The sequence below is a fragment of the Cavia porcellus genome, unplaced genomic scaffold (genome assembly GCF_034190915.1).
Source record: "Cavia porcellus strain 051 isolate PalLab524CR breed Dunkin Hartley unplaced genomic scaffold, mCavPor4.1 scaffold_7, whole genome shotgun sequence".
In the NCBI taxonomy this organism is placed as follows: Eukaryota; Metazoa; Chordata; class Mammalia; order Rodentia; family Caviidae; genus Cavia; species Cavia porcellus.
In genome coordinates this window covers 37,689,534-37,710,651 of record NW_026947490.1, presented here as the reverse complement: position 1 = coordinate 37,710,651, position 21,118 = coordinate 37,689,534, and the positions used below count along the sequence as shown (strand labels likewise).

The following is a 21,118-nucleotide window of genomic DNA, read 5'->3' as shown; positions in this document are numbered from 1 at the left end:
GGGGAGTTGTATTATGTGGGGAGAACTCAACTGAGAGCCATGGGAATTCTTCAGTCAATTCTTCCAAACCTCGTGAGTGAGCAGGGGCATTGTCCATGATGAGAGCCTTGAGTGTTAAATCTTTGTCCTCTAGATATTTCTTAACAACAGAGAAGAAAACCTTCTTGATCCACTCTAGAAAATCTATTCTTTTGCATTAGATCTCCACATGACACCTTAGCCTAGTCTTCATGATGTTATGTTTTCTAAACACTCAATGGGTGTTAGAATGATAAACCGAAAGAGGCTCTATGTTGAGGTCAGTATTCTATTTGGCACATAACAATAAGTTTAGCCTATCGTTCCTAGGCTTGTGGCTTGATATATTCTTCTCTTATTGTGTAATGTATGTTGTCCTGGCATTTTCTTCCATAAAAGACCAGTTTTATCACAGTTTAAAACTTGGTGTGAGCAAATGCCTTTTCTCTGGGTCCTCGTTTCCAAGTGGTGTATGTAATTTTCAGCAGTACTTTTTATCAGTTCTAGCAGCTTCGCAATGCCTAGTTTTGCTATGAATCCCACTTTGCATTTTAAAATTATGGCCTTACATGTCTTTAAGGATGTGGGCTTTTTAAATTGAGACAGGGCCTCCCTATGCAATTTAGGTTGGCCATTAACTTACTATGTAGCTTAGGCTGGCTTTGAACTCACTGCAATCTTTTTGCCTCAGTCTCCTGAATGCTGAAATTAGAGTGTACTCCACTGCACCTGGCCTTGGATTTGGGATTTTCTTATTTGGTTTGGTTTTTGTTGTTGTTGTTTGAGATGACGTTTAACTATGTAGTTCAGGCTGGCTTTGAGCTCCCTCTGTAGCCCAGACTGACCTCGAACTAATAACAATCCTCCTGCCTCTGCCTCCTAAATGCTGGGACTATACACATTCACCACTATGCCTAGATTTTAATTTGTAAGTCCATTGATTTAGGTCTTTTCTTTCCATTTTTAGTGAACATAGCTAAGGGTTTCTCTATTTTCTTTCTTTTTTTGTGTGTGGTACTGGGGATAGAACTCAAGACCTTGTATTTGCCAGGTAGGCACTTATGCTGCTGAGCTAAATTGCCCACCTTCTCTATTTTCTTACATTTTCCAAAAACTATTTTTGATTCATTGATATTTTTGTGAAATTTTCTGCTTTTTAATCTCGATTTCATTAATTTTTACTCTGAACTTTATAATATCCTTCTTTGTACTAGCTTTGCATTTAAGTAGTTCCTGTTTCTCTAGACCTTGGGTTTCATCACTAGCTTGTCTGAGTGCATTCTGCCTTTGTCATGTGGGAGTTCGCTGCTGTAAATGTCCTTGTTAAAACTGCTTTCATCGTGTTGTACAGGTTCCAGTATGACATTATCATTTGATTACAGAAACCATCTCATTCCCTCTTTCTTTTCATCTGTGACCCATTGAGTATTACACAATCACCAGCACCACTAATAAAATGCAAATGAGAAGATAAAACTGTCATAAGAAGATCACAGGCTTTAAGTGACCAAGAAGTTCAGTGAACACAAGTATCTGAACAAAATATTAGGTCAAAGTGATAAAAAATAAATTGTAAACTGAAAATATTGAACACAAAATAATTTACTTTCACATTATCAGCAAAACCTTATATAGGGATACAAAGACAAGAAAATTTATCATGTCTTTATTAGTTATATCTACCTAATATATACAGAAGATACAGATACATAGATATATATTTACCATTCATAGAGGATGATTAAACAAAGATAAATAGATTTCTCACTATGGGTGGGTAAACTAAACACATTGCTACCAAAACTCAAGAACATTTATTATAACATTGTCACCAAATATAAAATAATAATGACATAATATAAGCATCATTAATGTAATAATGCAACTGCAGAACAACAGAATGCTGAATGTCAAGTATAGTCTCATGAATTTAGAAAATGCAAAAATAATAAAAATACACAAGCAACTATAAAAATACACTATTATCAGCATTTAAAAGTACAGTATTTCTTGAATAGGAAAAGAAAATTGAAATGTGTAAATGAATTCTGAAACAGTAACAGAAAATCTAGTAAGTTAAAAATATTAGCAACAATAATTTAGAAGGTAAGGAAAAGACAATAGAAAAGTGAATAATATAATCATAATTGGTATAAACAATAAAATCTATTGCAGATTTAATGAGAGGATTCAAAAAATTCACCATAGGAATAAAATTAAAATGATTAATTAAAATGGTTTCACATCATAATAATTGTACCATTATTAATGAGAGAAATTAGTTGCTTATCAGACAGAAAAAGGTGCATATTTACCTGTTATTAATTCTATATAATTTAGGAAAATCTATGTTTGAACTTAAGCAAGCTACTTTGTTCCAGAATGTGTTTTACTTTTGATGCCTTTTAAAGAGCATTTATCTTTTTTAAATAAAATAATGTAACACTTGGGGGCAAAGATACAGCCCAGTAATCCTGCACTGGATGCCAAGATAGAGAAGACCTCCATGGCCACCATGACCCTCCCCTTCGTGCTGTGGTACACAGGGAGGAAGGTGACCCAGACACTGCAGAACACCAGCATACTGAATGTCAGGAACTTGGCTTCATTGAATGTGTCAGGCAGGTTTCTGGCCAGGAAAGCCACAGTGAAGCTCACTAGAGCCAGCAAGCCCAGATATCCCAGCATGCAGTAGAAGGCAGTGAGCGAGCCCTTATTGCATACGATAATGATGAGGCCACGTTCGGAGTGTGCATCTCTGTCAATAAAGGGTGGGCTTGTCCCCATCCATATTGCACAGAGAGTGAATTGGATCAGGGAGCAGATGGGGATGATGCAGTTAGGTGTCCCTGACACTAGGAACTGCCTAATCCTTCTGTCTGGAGTAGTGAGCTTAAAGGCCAGAACCACAGTAATGGTTTTGGCCAAGATAGTGGAAACAGCCACGGTAAACACAATTCCAAATGTGACGTGCTGGAGGATGCAAGTGGCTGGTTTAGGATGGCCAATGAAGAGCAAAGAACAGAGAAAACAGAAGGACAGAGAGAGAAGCAAGATGTAGCTGAGATTTCGGTTATTGGCCTTGACAATAGGAGAACTGCAGTGTTTCACAAAGAGCCCAAGAACAACAATTGTGAGAATAGTGAAGCTCAGGGCTGTGCCTGCCAGAGCCTTCCCTAAGGAGTCTTCGTAAGCCAGGAAAGTCACAGATTTTTGGAGGCAGTGCTTGTGATGGATATCAGCATACTGGTGATCTGGGCACTTCACACATTCTTCCATATCGAGTATGAAATGCAAGTTGTCATCCTTCATGTTCAGCATTTCTCTTATTCACCACACACACACACACACACACACACACACACACACACACTCCCACATGCACAAACTCACACATTCATGTGCACACACATACACACACACAAACACACACACACACACACACAGAAACAGAAAAAGAGACAGAGACTCATTGGATTGGTTAAAGCAAATTTTTCTTCTTTGATTCCCTAGACACTAAGTAAAAGAATGTTATAGAAGTAATAATTCCCAATTAATACTCTTAAACCTTTTATGGTACAGCAAAAATGCTACCATTTCTTATTATTGACCTGATGTACTCATAAGACCCTCTTTTATTTTCATGAAGCACTTGAAGACCCCCGCACACACACAAATTTAACTCCTTCAAGTGAGGAATTCATTCAATAGCCAAGAACTTACAAAAAGTCTACGATAATTTTCTAAGTTCCAGGAAAGTAATATTTCACAAGAAGTTGCAGTGTTCACGCAAAATATTGACATTTGGGTTACAATTTGCTTGAATCGATAGATTAACTTAAAAAGTCCTAATATTCTCCATTATTTAATCTATCAATAAACATGCCCATCCAACATTTATTTCAGTTTTATTGTTACAAATGTTTCACATAATTTATTGACAGATGGATACCAGATCTTTATAATATTTGTTACTAATGATTAACACTTATAGTGTAGTGAATTTTAAATTTCTTTAATGACTAATGCAGTGTAGAAATAGGTTTGCACAATAATTTTGTATTCAGTGACCACTTAATTCATCAATACATCAACAATTTACCTGACTTTTATACTTATACATTGGTATTATTAGGAAATAATATTAGTTCTATTTCTCCTTTGTCAATATATTTTTGTGTTCATTTATTTTCTTGACAATATTGCATTGCCTGGGATCTCAAGCATAATATCTGGTAGAAAGCATCACATGAAACATTGTTTTTTCAGTCTTACTTTTAACATTGAGTAACAAAATACAATATTTATTTTAGGAATTGTAAAATATTATTTTTGGTATTAATGTAGTTTCCTTTTATTTCACATTTAGTGTAAATTGTTTTTGTTTTTTGTTTTCTAAAGCAGATATTGAGCTAATATATAATTTTAATTTTTCAAAAAACTAGTGCACTGGAGTATGCTTTGGAAAACAAATTTGGTCATGATATGTAACACCTAAAATCTGTAGCTCAATTTGTAATAAAATATGAAAATTTAGTTCAAGACAAAAAGTGGCAGCTATGGTTTGTTTCCCATAATGGCATAGTAGTCTATAGGTAAAAAAAAAAAAATAAACTTACCTCTTCTCAAATAATGAGAGGAATTTCCCCCACTTTTCCTTTCCTCTGAAAGATCTTGAGGAGATCAATCTACCATGCTATTCAATGTATATAGATGGCACAGTGTGACTCAAAATAAAAGTTGTGGGAAAGTATAAAACTAATGTATTAATAAAGGTGCTCAATTATTCACTTTATACTTGATTAGATATACTAATGGTTACCAATTGCTTTTCTTCTTAAAAATCCATATTTCTTTATTTTACTTGCTTCTTAAAATTTTCTATATACTATTTTTTTATTCTTCCATTTTCATTATGTTCAATTTGTTCCTCATTTATTCTGGTTGGTGAAAAGTACATTTAATGCCGAATTTTACCATTACATTATTTAAATATACATAACATGTAAGTACATGTCAGATTCATTTTTGTATAGTTTTAAGTTCAGCACAATAATTTTGTAAATATTTTAATTATAACATAACTTTTTTTTATTTAAGAGGAAAAAGAGAAAAACACAAAACAAAACAAAGCGGTGTAAGGGTACACATAATACATAACTACCAAAAAAACATAACAGTAAGAAATAACCTGTTAATAGATTACATATTATCATCTTGAAAATAGTTGCTCAAATCACAGTATCAAAGAATACAAAGTGGACATTCAAACAGGGAGACTGCAAACAGCTGCATTCAATGATCCAAAAACATTAATATAGTCAGCTATTTAACACCCCTAAACACACTTGCTGTTATATCTGTTAGAGCTCTTTTTTTCCCCCTCTCTTTTTTACAACAAAATTTACACATTTTGGATTTTATTATTCCTTAGTTCTTATTATTTTGGGGGGGGGGGTAGAGAATACAGTCAAATATGGCAAAACAAACCTGTCAGTCAAAACCAAGGATAGACATAGCACATGGTGTAGAACAGAGTACAAGGTTATCAACAATGGTTATCCACGTTGTCTCTTGTTTCCTTAAAAAAAATTGTCTATCTCATTAGATATTATAAAGTTGGACAAAACATTAGAGAACAAGACCAATAAAACTTAGGCATTGTAAACATTACCTGTAATGTTTATAACTTTTGTTTTAATTGCTGCTATAAACTATAGGTTGCATTTATTAAACCATAAATTTATAGTAATTGAAGTTGCTTGGTGCATTGCATTCTCTATGTGTACATACAACATGTTCATGGAAGCATTGTGTTTTTAATCCATACGCAGTGTACTTATCTGAATAATTAACATGGTACAAAGTGCCATCTCAGTAAATTTCTAAACAAATTTGAAATTATGCTAAGTATGTTTTAAAATTAAAACATTTCTCAGCCAAAAACTTAGACAATATTTAATGCAGAAGTGATTCATGATCCATATTTATTTCTTAAATATTCAAGTATTTCCAAAGTGGTAATTACAGTCTACGTGAGTCTTCTATATTGGATTCCTGTACTAATTTTGTACAGTGTCGCAGCTCATTTTTTGTGTGCTTGTTTTAATGGCATTCAACCAGATTTTAGGTTCTTTAATATTACACAAAAGAAAATGTGCCATTTTGGTCCCTTCTCCTAACACTAAAAGGAATTTATATCACCACTTATCTTTGGAGTAAAATATAATGCTACTGCCTCTGAAAAGCAGTCTACAATACCCTCCCCAAAATACAGATGCTACCCATTATTAAGTTCCATACAGCATGTCCATATGATTAATTCATTTCTGTGGCATGAATTATCATTTATAATATTAATTGTCTGCCTTAATCACCTATCAGTTCTATGGCAGCAGGGATGAATTTTGAGTAATTGAATGTATGCTGTACCTTAAGCATGTTATACTCAAATGCAGATTATGACAAAACTTGCTTTGTGTAAGTAACAGTGCCTGACACCTGGAAAATAAGGTCATGCCAGATCTTTGTCTTCAATGTAATTTAAATGTGGCTACAAAGATAAAGACATTGTACTTAATACTGCTGTACATTAAATTTCATGCTAGAGGTAAAATGTAGAAATCAGAAGGTAGAAAAAAGAGGAATTTTTAAGAAAATGATACTTTCAATACATTAGAAAATGAATTGAGGAAGCCAGGTGTGGACACACATGCCCGTGATACCAGTTGCTCAAGGCACTGAGGTAGGATGATTTCAAGTTCCAGGCAATTTATTGAGAACCTGTCACAAAATGGGATAGAGTAGTCAATGGTCATGTCCCTGGATTTAACCCATCGTACTGAGGATAGAGAGAGAGGAGAGAGAGAGAGGGAGAGACAGAGAGACAGACAGACAGACAGACAGAGAGACAGAGAGAAACAGAGACAGAGAGAGAAGACAGAGAGAGACAGAGACAGAGAGAGTAGAACAAGAAAGAAAGAAAGAAAGAAAGAAAGAAAGAAAGAAAGAAAGAAAGAAAGAAAGAAAGAAGGAAGGAAGGAAGAAAGAAGACTTAAAAAGTGTAGTTGCAGGGACAGAGGGTGAGCTCTTGAAGACTGTTAAGTGTTGAACGCAGGGGCAGAGATAATAGTGCAATGGTACAGTGCCTGCCTGGCAAATGTGAGGTTTTGAATTTGATTCCTCACTCCCAATATAAAAGAAATAAAAGTGTTGCATACAAAAATGAAATTGTCAATTGAAAGCAGGACGTATTTTATTGTTCCTTTCTTCAAGATATATACTCATCTCTGAGATAACTGGTGGAACATAAAAGAGAAAAAGAGAATTTTTCCTTAAGACATTCACTCACCTGTGTCATTGGCAATCTCATTTTCAGGGCAAGGGATGCAATCAAAACAACAGGCCATCTTTCCCTCCTGAGTGGACTTTCGGAATCCTGGACTGCAACTCTCACTGCACACAGAGTGGGGCATCTGAGAAAAATCAGATGTGATCAGGTAACTTCTGGGACTTTCACAGAATCCTTCATGACTACAGTGAAAGAAATTAATTTCTCTACATGCATACATCCAGTTATATAAAAACTCATATTTGTTGAGTGACAAAATATATGACATTTAAATAAATGTGACTTTACATTCAGCTAAAAGTGGATCAATAAAGATTCTTTAATTAGAAGGAGTGTTGTGAAGCTGCATCATTTTCTGAGTGAAGTTGAGGGCACAGACACTACAATACTGTACTGTTTGCAGTTGATGAGGTACATTATGACTAGGTCTAACATACCTCTGTAATTCCTGTGGCCCACTCTATCTTGTCCTCAGATAAAGACAATTGCTGATCATGTAATACATGTGAGGAAAATGATCCTACTTTGACCTTAAGTCTAAGGCCTTCTGGAAAATTCCAAAAGTTGAGAATGTCATACTCCGCATCCAATTTCCTTTTGTCATCTAAATGCACTTGATCTCCAGTAGGATTGTTAAATTGAATGTTCTTCAAATAACGGTGAAGCTAAAACAGATAAACTATCATAATGAAGTGGGCCACGGTATTAATACATCAAATAAATACATACAATTTTTTTTAAAAAAAGAGAAAAGTCAGGGAAAAAAAGGAAAAAAAATAACAGCAAACACAAAACAATAATAATATAGGTTTTCAAAACAGATTGGAAGAAATTTAAAAAGGTTATTGTATTGCATATTGTTCTCATTTTTTCAATAAAAAATAGAAAAACAGAAAAGTGTAGAACAGTATCGGATTCAAAAGAATTATTATCATAGAATCTCTAGTTTATACATTACTCATTGTCATCTTAAAATATAGTTGCCAAAGTCACAAAATCAAAGCATAAATAGTGGCTAGACACTCAAACATGGACAGTGCAGATCCTTCTGTTCAATGTTCCAACAGAGATTCAGTAATATGGTCATCTATATTACACACTATACATACTGTTAATAAAAGATACCTTTAATTCATGTTTCATGATGCAAATTTAACAACAGTATCCCATGAATACAATACAATAGAACAAATGAACACCTATCTGTGACTAAAATACAGTGTCAATTCAGAGAAACTACTCAAAACAAGCTCATTTAAATACAAGTTTTATATGAACATTAAGTAACATTCACCTGTGCAGTCAAAGTTCCCCACACCTATTTTTTTCCTGATTGTTCACAGAGGACTACCAAAAAGGGTTGCAGAATTGAGTGAGAAAATTCATATAATATATATCTCTTTTATAGTCGTTTACCATCATTGAAGTACTGAAAGAACTACATCTTTCCTATTCTTCAATAACTGAAAGCTCAGATTTTCTTATGAAAATATTAGGTGATCAGGGTGTTAAGACCTTTTGGAAAAGAAAGAATTGATCTTGAATGAGAACTAATTGTCTCCTTAACAGTGAATCTTGAGTTCTATCCAGGTTAGATTGACCTTCTTGACAATGAAACTCATACATAATTTCTTGATTTTTTTAGAGGTAATATCTTAAGTATTTACCTTGAGCACCTATGGAACGCCTTAAACATGCTGCATAGCACCCAACAGAATGATACATTACCTGCCAGGGGGAAATCTGTACTCCTTTCCCATGTACCATTGATTGCATTTGTACTTGCTCAAGAAGCATCTCACGGAGGGTGTGGGCCACGGCATACACAGCATTGTATATATTGTAACTATCATCCCTCATGGTCATATCAAACCGATTCCCAGGCAACCATACCAGAGAGGCATTAGGTGTACAATTCTCCAACGTACAGTCAGAATCAGCCACTGAGCAATGAAAATGCTCATACCAAAATAGAGTGAGGAAATTGTCTTCTGGATACATGGAAGGGTTCACAGCCTGAATAAACTTTTGGAAACCACAAATCTCCTTGTGATGCTTTGCAAAAATGAGAATACCATGGGACGATTCAAGTATAAAGTTTCTCCCAGCCATGTCGGCATGCTACTGTGAGTTTGTGATCCAGACAGTCCATGTCATTAGATACTGCCCAATATTAAAGTTCACATCATTCAAGCTCTCGGTGTCATAGTAAATGATATCCACGTTTACTGGTGATGTCTCCCTGGTCAGGAAATCACGCTGCTGTGCATGAGAGAGAACTGACATAGCAACATTTGCAATCATTTTCACAAATGCCACACAGACATTGTTTCTGTTCATCTCAGTTTTCACATCTGATAGAAATTGATGGCCTTTCTGACCTTCTGTGATGATCAGTCCCACCCAGGTCCAGCCAAAATAAAGCTTTAAGGAGACCATGCCAATAGCCAGAGATGTGTCCTTTGGGGCCGTCTGATAGAGAGAGGAAAGCTGTGCATTTTCACTCAGCATAGGGTCAAAACAGCCAGATGTAAGCTGGCGGAAGAGGCAGTATAAAAAAGAGATTTGAAAAAAAGCACAGTTTTAGACACAAAGGACATTAGAAAGAGCTAGAATTTTTGGCAGATCCTCCTGATGCAACTTTTCTAATAATCTTCCTCATTAAGTCAGTTTTAGAAAATAACTGATTAGCTTCAGATTTTCTGAAACTTTTTTCTGCTCTGCTCTTTTCTTAGTTTCTGCTGTACCTAAATAAAGTGTGGGTTATTCATGAAGTCTTGGTATTTGTTTTCATGAAAATACATGGTTTCCAAAGTGCATAAACTCAGATACTCTTTAACCTCTTCAGGCACCTGATAATGCCCCCCAAGAAGATGTGGTTTCATCACTTCCCATCCTATCCACCCTCACCTGTGGAAATTTGTAGAGTTTACACAGGGTCCCAATTTGAGCAGCTGTTGCCCATGATGTTCCAGTTAGTACAGCTATGGACTTGCTTTGTCTCCTACAGATGTAATTAGGGATTTCATCCTGTCTTGTGAGCATAATGAGCGAGTTCTCCAATACCCTCCAATGACTATGCATGAAATTGTGGAATTCGTATCCCAGAGATATGTTGGGTAAAAGATGAGGATTTCTATTGATCTCTTCAATGGCAAAAATAAAGGCTAGAACATTCTGGTAGTTGTTGGGCAGAAGCCTGCATACAAAGCATAGAGGTGATAAAACACAAACCATGATTGTCTTTGCATCCAGTATATAAAAATGACATCATCTTTCCCCAAATTTGTATGCCAAATTCCACATCTGAATGTGATTGCATGAAAAGCTTGGTTTTTGGAGAGAATAATGTGAAATTTCTTATGAATGTTATCAGTGTCCTTATGAGTGTCCAGAAAAACACTATTTCATCTTTCTGTCAAAAAAAGATGCATTGAAAAGCCTGCACTCATAAACTGGGGAGAATATATTCTAGTAATCTGCTTAGCATCTACAACAGTTAAAAATATATACTAAACTTATACGGCACCCTTTGTGTGTTGCATTAGTACACCACACACAATTTATATACAGCAAACCAAGTTAGGACAAAACCCTGTGGACATATATGTGAGAAATTCAACTTGCTTTTGGAAGTGCTGGGTCTTATAAAGACAAAAAATAATAGCCCTTGCAAATAATATCACATAAGCTCTTAAGTGTTTTATCAATCTCCTTAAACAGGGACAATATTTCTATTTCTAAATAAAATTGTGAACAATGGAGATGAAGATTAGATTCAGGTAGCATTTGTAAATCAGTATTTGTGTGAGAAAAAGAACTGTGCATACTAACACATTGTTAAATCCTTCATATTATAACAACAATAGTCACATAAAGTTGAAGGCATCAACAAGAAGTACTAATTTTTATGCAGGGCAGGCAGAAGAAGAAAACCATGACATCTGTGGGATGGCTACGGTGCAACATAGGATAATTTAAGTTACTTCTGCCTCTTCCTCATAAAATTAATTCATTTAACTTCATCAAAACCAGGAAACCCAGAACAATTCAGAGCCTGAAAGGAAGAGGGATTGCAAAAAGGCAAGAATATTTTGGAGATGTTGATGCACTGGCAGGAATAAAGCCTCTTAGCAATTTGAGACACACAACATTGTAAAGTTTACTTGCATCATTAGTTCTTACAATAAAAATATTAAAATGTTAGTACAAACTTAACATCTGAGGCAGAGCTTATTAATTCAAATGGCCCTTGATCTCCATACCAGTTACACTGTCATTTTTTGTATCCTTTAGGCACTGGTCTGCACGGGAGAAGGTGAGGGTTGGGAAAACAAGCAAAGATTCCTCTCATTTACAGCTGCTCCCCACAGCGCATGATACCGCCTGAACTCTATATCATGTCAGGCCAGCAACACCATTCAACTTACTACATGCAAAGGATCTAACTTGTGCACTCATTATGAGAATCTAATATAGTACTAATAGAAATAAAGTATAAAATGTTTTTTGTTTTATTTTTTAAAATTTTATTTAAAGAAAGATGAAGCAAAACAGAAAATAGGTAGAAATAATACATATGTTCAGAGAAAAAAATAAACAGTAAGAAATCATTAGTTGATGTTTACATATTGTGGTTTTACAAAAAGTTGTTCAAGGTACAAGAGTAGAATATGTAAAGTGGGAATGCAAACAGTAAGACTACAAACAGTTACTGTCCAACAAAAACTTAGTAACATGGTTGTCAGTCCTATACACTTAAACATACATGCAGTATTCCATATCTTCATTTATGTTTAGATAAAACAAACTAAAGCAGTTAAAATCATTCTGAACAAAAAATAATAGTATTGCTGGATTTCACATCATGACACCCTGTGATCAGCACTGGGTACTGAAGTGCCTTTTTAAAATTTAATTTAAAGAAAGACTAAACAAAACAGAAAACAGTTAGAAATAATACATAATTTCAAAGAAAAACTAAACAGTAAAATATCACTAGTTGATGATTATGGATTGTCTTCTTACAAATAGTTATCCAAGATACTAAAGTGAAGCATACAAAGTGGGGATTCAAACAGTGAGATTGCAACAAGTTCTGTTCAATTATCCAACAAAAACTTAGAAATATGATTATCAGTCCTATACACTTGAACATACATGCAGTTATCCATATCTTCAATTATGTTGACATTAAATAAACCCAAGCGGGCTAATATAAAATGTTATCATAATACAAATAAAGCACATAAAAAGATCATACACTTAATCACCCAGAAATCATCCTGCTGTAATCTGTGAAACAGCAGTCTTCTGGTAAAGCAGTTCTTGCTACTGGAGCTGTGATTCTACAATTTCCCTAGCACACAAACAGTTCTAAAATTAATGACAAATTCTTGCATTTCTTTTTTTTATTTAAAAGGAAAAAGATAAAAAACAAAACAGTGTAAGGGTACAAGTAATACAGAACTACTAAAAAAAAACAGTAAGAAATCACAAGTTAATAGATTACACATTATCATCTTAGAGATAGTTGCTCAAGTCACAGGATCAAAGCATACAAAGTGAACATTCAAACAGTGAGACTGCAAACAGTTGTGTTCAATGATCCAACCAAAATCATTAATATGGTCATCTATTTAACAACCCTAAACACACTTGCAGTTGTATCCCCTTTTTTCCCTCTCTTTTGTGGGAACAAAATTTACACATTTTGGGTTTTATTACTCCTTAGTTCTTATTACCTTTTTTTGGAAGAGAATAAAGTCAAATATGGCAAAACAAAGCTGTCAATCAAAACCAAGGATAGACATAGCACATGTTGTAAAAACAGAGTACAAGGTTATCAACAATGCTTACTATAATGCCTCTTGCTTCCCTAAAAAGAATTGTCTATTTTATTAGGTATTATAAAGTTGAACAAAACAGTAGAGAACAAGACCAATAAAACCTAAACCTTGTAAACATTACAGGACTTCCAAAGAAGATAATAGTCAAACCAGAATGGACATCATAGTGAATCTTATTGCCTTCAAAGTAGTTGCCTATACCCTCAAACTTGATACTATCTTACAGAACAGAACAGAGTCTAATCAGTCAAAACAGGATAATGGGAGTATTACAGGACTTCAAATCAAGTTAATAGGAAATCAAAAAAGTTACTATAATATATCCTGCTAATTTTTTTGATTTTTCCCCTTAATTAAAAAATCATAAAAAATAACCAAGTAATTTTTTTAATGAATAAGGGAGAGATTGAGATAAAAGAGAACATAACATAACAATGCAGGTCAAAGCATGACAGTTTCAGCAACCTAGTGCTTCACCACCAAATAACCCGACTTAATAGTAGTTACCATAGTGTCTTTTTCCTCAATTTGTGATCGCCAGATCTTGGAAACAATCCAAGTGTCTATCAACTGAGGAATGGATTAAAAAGTTGTGGTATTTCTATACAGTGGAGTACTACTCAGCTATAAAGAAGGATCACGTTGAGATATTTATCAATAAATGGGCACAGCTTGAGACCATACTCATAAGTGAAATAAATCAATCTCACGTGTGTGAATACCCAATAGTTTCCTAATGTAAGAAATGATTCAAATTTATAAAAGTATGTGGTAATCATGATTCCCCATTATGTGGCCTTGAAGCCTTATAAAGTTTTCACTTATTAATTGGAATGGCTTTATTCTGGGCTGCTTGATATCATGGCCTGTGATGAAATAAACAGTTATTTTGAAGAAAACAAGTCATCATAATACCTAGTGCTGATTTACTATCATCTTGTTTTGAAGCCTCACCAAACTATGGCTCTTCTGTCTCCATTGGTTTTATCATGATGTTATCTTGTTGGATTTTATTATATGTGATAGTATAAACAAAAAATGTTATAGGCAAAGAGATAATATAGAAACCATTGTTATATGTGATAGTATATACAAAATTGTTATAGACAAAGAGATAATATAGAAACCATTGTTCATTTTCTGTTAGCTAGTTCTAAATACCCTACAATGCTTTCATCCACTGAAATGGTTTTACACTGACTTGATATGTTTGATACTATAGTATATGAAGTTATATTCAAATATTTCAATTCTTGCATTTCTTTTCCTTGGCATTTGATTATATCAAAATAGCACAGAGAATCTCCTTGTATTATTTTCCTTTCATCTCTGTGTTCAGACTTAGTAACAGCCCAGTTCCCATTCACTTGTTGTTAATACTCCTTGCATTAGTGTGAAGAATATGCACTCTTACCTCTTTATTTTCCATTGCATTGCTGTAGATTCAATTCAGAGACTTTCTGCTAAATGATGTACAAAAGAATTATATCCTCAACCCCAAATATGTTTTCAATTGTGGGCTTTAACTATTTACATGTGTCAGTAAATTACACTTGGGATGACTGTCGTAGTTTATTGCCATCTTGATTCACTTTAACAACAGCCTAAGAATCAGTGAAGCGCACTTCTGAATATGCCGGAGTGAGCCTCCGAGCCATTTCCTTGGGGAAACCTCTTAGAAGTGATTTTAAAGTCTTCATTAAGAGTGTAGGTGGGAGATGAATGGGAAAGTGTCAGTTAAGTGAATATGTACATATTGAGCTTATGTATGTGTACATTTTTGTTTAGGACTCAGGTGACTTTCTAGTGCTTTTGACTCCTCTCAAAGAATAATTCTCTATGTTTCTGGAAGAATTAGCAGCCATTTATTTTGGGTGTTTGCATCTAAGTTCTGATGACTGAGTTTAAAACACACATTTGGAAAGTAGTTTGAAGACCCTACTCTGCACGTCTAGCCACTGTGATTTCATTGAATCCACTGATAGTAAGGTCCCAGAGGAATCCTCCAGAGAATCCTTCAAGACCACACAAACAACACAAAACCCAGAAGACAGGCTTTTCACACTCTCTGCACACACCTAACCTTCTTTGAGTGGTATTTACTTAATTATGCCCAATAAATCCACCTCTGAATCACCCTGGTCTGTGGCAATTAGTAAGGAATCTGCATAGTCTGTGTTGAGATCCCCATCTTCTCTTTCTGGGCCCTAGGACATTATGCAGTGGTGCTACAGTATCATTCAGTACCCTCCATCCTGTTCTTTGAGTATCAATTCCATGAACCTATGTAGTATTGAGAGTCCAGTCCAATCTCCTGCCCTCTGCAATACCACACTACAGTGGTCCCTGTAAATAAAGTTATAACCTGATCAGATAAATGACTTATATCCCATTGAAAAGTACCATGAATATTTTTCTTTCTTTAACAAATTTCAAAAGGCAAAGATCAAACTCACTTGAGTCAATGAACAAAAATTTCTGCAGCACATGACTTCCTAAGAAACAACACTCACCAGTATCCATAAAATAAACATTTTACATTAAATCCATCAACAATGACATGCTAACATTTTGGAAAACTATAAAAAGAAGAAACACACGTTATATATGGTGGACCATGGATTTAATCCCAGCTACAGAAGAGGCTGTAGAATGAAGACACTTGATTCCAAGAGTTTACTTAAAACCTATAAAACACAGGAAAAATATACAATATTCCTAATATAAGCAAATATCTGAACATGATAAGGAACATGAGATCAGTAAAGATTTCTACTGATGACAGAGGTCCCAGTTCATAACTTTGTTATTCCCACTTCTGGTATCCGGAGGACCAGATACCACCTGTATGACATGTGGTTCTAACATTTAGTAAAAGCCATAATGGAACATAGATTTTAGTTACAATCCATTTGCTCTTAGATGCACAAGTCATTTGTAACAATTCTAAGTGTTATTAATTATAATTTTGCTACAAAACTGATGTTATACTAGAAAAAACAGAATATGCACATGACTAAATGCAAAACAGCAAAAATGGGTATTAAAACTCTCAGACACCATGGATCAATTGTTCCTGACCTGAATTACATCTGAGATCACCCAGGCATGAGAACCTTTTCATAAATCCAGACCTATAGATTATCTCAAAATGTAACTGAATAACTACAGTCAGAAGTGTGCTCAAGCAGTTGAGATATAGATAAGAATAAGCCACTATGGAGATGTTACTCAAAACATCAGCAAGTCCTTGAACTATGTGAAAGACATACTTTACAACAGTCTCTTAGCACTGAACTCCAGTCAGTAACTTGTCTTGTAATTGTAATGGGCAGCACTTAATGTCATACATTAACAGCTAAGGGAGAGAAATGAGGTGGAGAGTGGTTCTGCCTCAACTTCCAACCCTGAAAAACAGAAGCTGAGAGATACTTTTATAAAATACTAATATCTTCCCACTTTCAAAAGATAAAAAGAACAAGAAGAAACCAAACATATCATAAAGAGTTCTGTGAATATGTGAGTGGAAAGTGTACATACAATAGTTACTAGAGAACACTGATCTATCCCTCCAAAGATTCTCGATTCATTATGCATCCAACAGGATGGATCAAGCATGAGAATAAATTTTAAGCAGAGTACTTACTCTGAGAAGATAGATTCCTTGCTAGGCCTTATGTCAATGGTGTCAGGGAGATAGAAATAAGTTAAAAGCGAGAAAATTCCTTCAATCACCACGTCCCCTTCCTTTTGCACAATGCTGCTCATTCTGAGAAAGCATTCTTCATCAGCCAAATTACACAGTAAGAAGGAATGATGCAGGAGGAGGAAGAGGGTCACCAACAAAAACATTTCAGAAATATCTTTGAAGCCTATGTCTCAGTGAAGGTGGAATTGACAGTGTCAGTAAGATATATCTATATCTATATCTAGATATCTCTCTTTATATGTGTGTGTTAGAGAGAGAGTGCATGTGCATGTGTGTGTGTGAGTGTGTGCATGTGCATGTGTGTGTCTGTGTTATAGTTATGGGCTCAGGTTGACCCTCCAAGGTTCACAGCTGCTTTCAGTTTAGCATCTTCCATGCACCTGGAGGTTTTTGTCACTATTTGTGTCCTTTGGGATCTGCACTTGCTGTCTGGTTCCAGCTGAGAAACACAAGTTAAAAAATAAATCTGAAGATAATCACCTCCACCTCCAGGCACTATAAACTTATTTAAGTTTATTGATAGTGAAGTCCCATGAGTTGCCTTCTCTTAAACAGTAAATTCCAAGCCTATGTCAATAAATTGTTGGGATTAACTGCATCTGGGATGATGCAAATTAGTCACATTAAAGAATTCAGTGATAGATATTTGATAAATGATCTGAATGGGCCCATGGTTTCCATAGGGCTTGGGAACCAATTTCCCAAAAATCAAAATAGAAAATTATATTCTCACATTTTCCATGTTCAAAGGATCCACAAAACATTTTGTTCAGTGAAATGGAGACTGAAAAACAATACAAATGATCAGTGAATGAAAGAGCTTGTCTTTGAAAAAACCAACAAGCTAGATGAACAAAAACACTTACCAAAAAAGGAAAGACACAAATCAATGCAATTAAAAATAAAAATGTGAAATCACAAGGAACACCATCAAAATTCAGAAAATAATTAGCAACTACTTCCCAAATCTGTATGTCACAAAATTGGAAAACTCAAAAGAAGTAGGCAGATTTCTAGATAATTGTCAATTATTAAGACTGACTTGAGACTTAAAAATAATAAATAATCCAATAACAGACATGAAATTGAAGTAGTAATTTAAAAACTACCAATTAAGAAAACATGACATGATTCACAGTTGAATTACACAAAAACTTCAGGGAAAGTTTAATACCAATAATCCTCAAACTCTTTAATGAAATTGAAAGAGAACAAATTACCCTGATCCCCGATCAAACAAGTATCCAATGTAAAAAAGAGAATTACAGACTAATCTCTCTAATGTACATAGATACAAAAATTCTCAAAAAGGTAATGGCAACACAATGCAAAAAGTCATCAAAAAGATTATACACCATGACTAAGTAGACTTTATCCCTGGGTTTCACGAATGGCTCAACACATATAAATCAATAAAAGTAATTTGTCATCCAAATAAATGCAAGAACAAAAATCACATGGTTATATCAATAACTGCAGATAAAGCCTTTATCAAAATCCAATATTCATTCATGAAAAAAATCATGAAGAAAGTGAATATTACAAGGACCTTATCTCAACTGATAGAAGTTACTTGTGACCAACCTATTGCCAACATCATATTAAATGTGGAAAAACTGTTTCCTGTAAAATTAGGAACAGGGTATGAACTCTCACTATACCTGTTTAAAATAGTCCTCAAAACATTAGCCAGAGGATCCAGCCTATAGAAATAAGTAAAAGAGGTAAATATAGGAAAGGATGAAATAAAAGTATCTTTATTTGCAGGCAAGCATGATCCTATACCTACAAGGTTAATTAAATTCCACCAAGAATTAATAACTCATAATTAATAATCAACTTCAACAATGTAGAAGCATCAAAATCAAAAGACATAAAACCAAATTCTATACACTAAAACCAATTTCTATACAGTAATAATGAATTCACTGAGAAAGAAATTAGGAAAACAATACCATTTACAATAACAAGAAAAATTAAATACCTAGGAACTAAACTAACCTCATTGATTGTAAACAATAAATGTCATAAACATGAGAGAAGAGTGACAATAGCAACAAGAATGATACACATATCCACATGTAGGTGTTTACCCATTTTACTTCCCTCACTGAATCAAATAATTACTGGCATGGATGACCAATGGAAGTTCATGAGATGGATTGCTGCTGCACTCATTGTCAGTATGTGTAGATGATGCCTATGTTTTTTTTTATTTTTTTATTTTTATTTTAAGAGATTAAGTCAAAAGAGAACATAACAAAGCAGAACAGAATAGTTTAAGCAACACGGTATCTCACCACAAGACAATCTGTAATGAACAGTAACTACCATAATGTCTCTTTCTTTGAAATAGTTGAGCATCATTTCACATACAATAGTACCAGACATAACAAAATAGTATAAAACCATTCAAGAGAATGAAAGTATTACAGGGTATTCAGAACCAAACAACAGAACAAACAATGGCTACTATATTTTCTCATTTTCTATAGAAAATTTATTTATACTATCACATGTAATAAAATCCAATAAGATACAATATGATAGAACCAATAGAAACAGAACAAAGCATGGTAGGACTTCAAAGTTAGATGATATTAAATCAACACTGGCTATCATAATGTCTTGTTTTTTCAAAATAACTGTTCATATTATCACAGATAATAAAATCAAACAAACCAGCATAAAATCATTCCAACTAATAAATTCAAACATTATAAGGCTTTAAGTCAATGTAATGGGAAATCATGATTACCATAAACTTTTGTGTACTCGATCATTTCTTACGTAGGGAGACTATACAGTAGTTATACATGTGAGTCTGATTTACTATGCTTATAAGTATGGTCTCAAGTTGCATCCATTTATTTATAAATATCTCAATATGATCATTCTTTTTAGCTGAGTAGTATTCCATTGTATAAAAATACTACAACTTTTTTATCCATTCTTCAGTTGATGGACACTAACCCTAACCAGCATCTGTGGGGCACTGCATGCTGAGGTGGGGTCATCCCTGCAGGGCTTTGCACAAAGGAAACACACTGCTAGTGTGGTGCTGAGTTGCCATGACATTTCCAGGCAGGGCTGAGTGCAGGGACCTTGCATATGCCCCAAGGCCTCCTCTGCCTAGAGGTGACAGCACTCTAATTGGAGTTAAGTGTTAACCTGAAGACATAGCAGCAGCATGGATTAAGAGTTGACCTACATCAATACTCCTAGGCTAGTTATCCCAGGAAGACTATAAGGCTAACCAACAGACCCAGTAGGTAGAATTTAGGTGACTGTCTGTCCTCTTCATTGCGGTACCCAGGACATCAACCACACAGTAGGACCCTGAGGTTCACACAACCAACAGCTGAGACTATTGGGATTGAAAGGCCAAATATTCGCCCAAAAGGTAAAAATGACAAAACAAAAAGGTGAAATGCAATCTCAAATATCTAGTTCAGCAGGAGGAAGTAAAGGCAACATGGAAATACAGAACTTTAAAAGTCATGTCTCCAACAAGATAGAAAATGAAATAAAGAAAAAAATTCATGAGGCTATAGAGGAAATAAAATTATAAATAGAATCCTATGTAAAGACAGAAATAACAACCTTGGTAAAGGAGTTATTCAGCAGATCCAGAGATGAAATAGATTTTTTAAAAACCATGAACATGGAAAATTGATTGAAACCTTGAAAGAACAATGTAGGAAACAAAAGAATCTATGAAACAAATTCAAAGAGATATCCAAGAAACAAAAAATTCTACTGGAAGCTGGCAAAACCATTTAAATGAAGCTGAGGATAGGATTACGGACCTTGAGCACAGGATCACAGATAACGACCATGGAAGAGTAGAACTTTTAAAAACAATAAAGCAGCATGAAGGAACAGTACGGCAGCTTCAGGATGATGAAAACAGAAACAATATAAGATTAATAAAAGGTGCAAAATCAATGAAGGTGCAAAAGTCAACATAAATGATGTAACTAAACTATTCACAGAAATAATAGCAGAAAATTTCCCACAAATGGGGAAAAATCTGATATACAGATAAGTGAAATATATATAACATCAAACAGTCACAACCAACAAAAGTCTACACCCGGACATATAATAATTAGAATCCCAGATGTACAATATAAAAACAGAATACTGAAAGCTGTCAGAGAAAAGATACAACTCACCTATCAAGGAAAT

At 34.5% G+C, this 21,118-nt stretch overlaps 1 pseudogene; it reads right to left on the bottom strand.

Moving 5' to 3' along the window:
• Positions 1–2,385: 2,385 nt before the first annotated feature.
• LOC134477092 (vomeronasal type-2 receptor 116-like) lies at positions 2,386–16,986 on the bottom strand (annotated as a pseudogene).
• Positions 16,987–21,118: the final 4,132 nt, after the last annotated feature.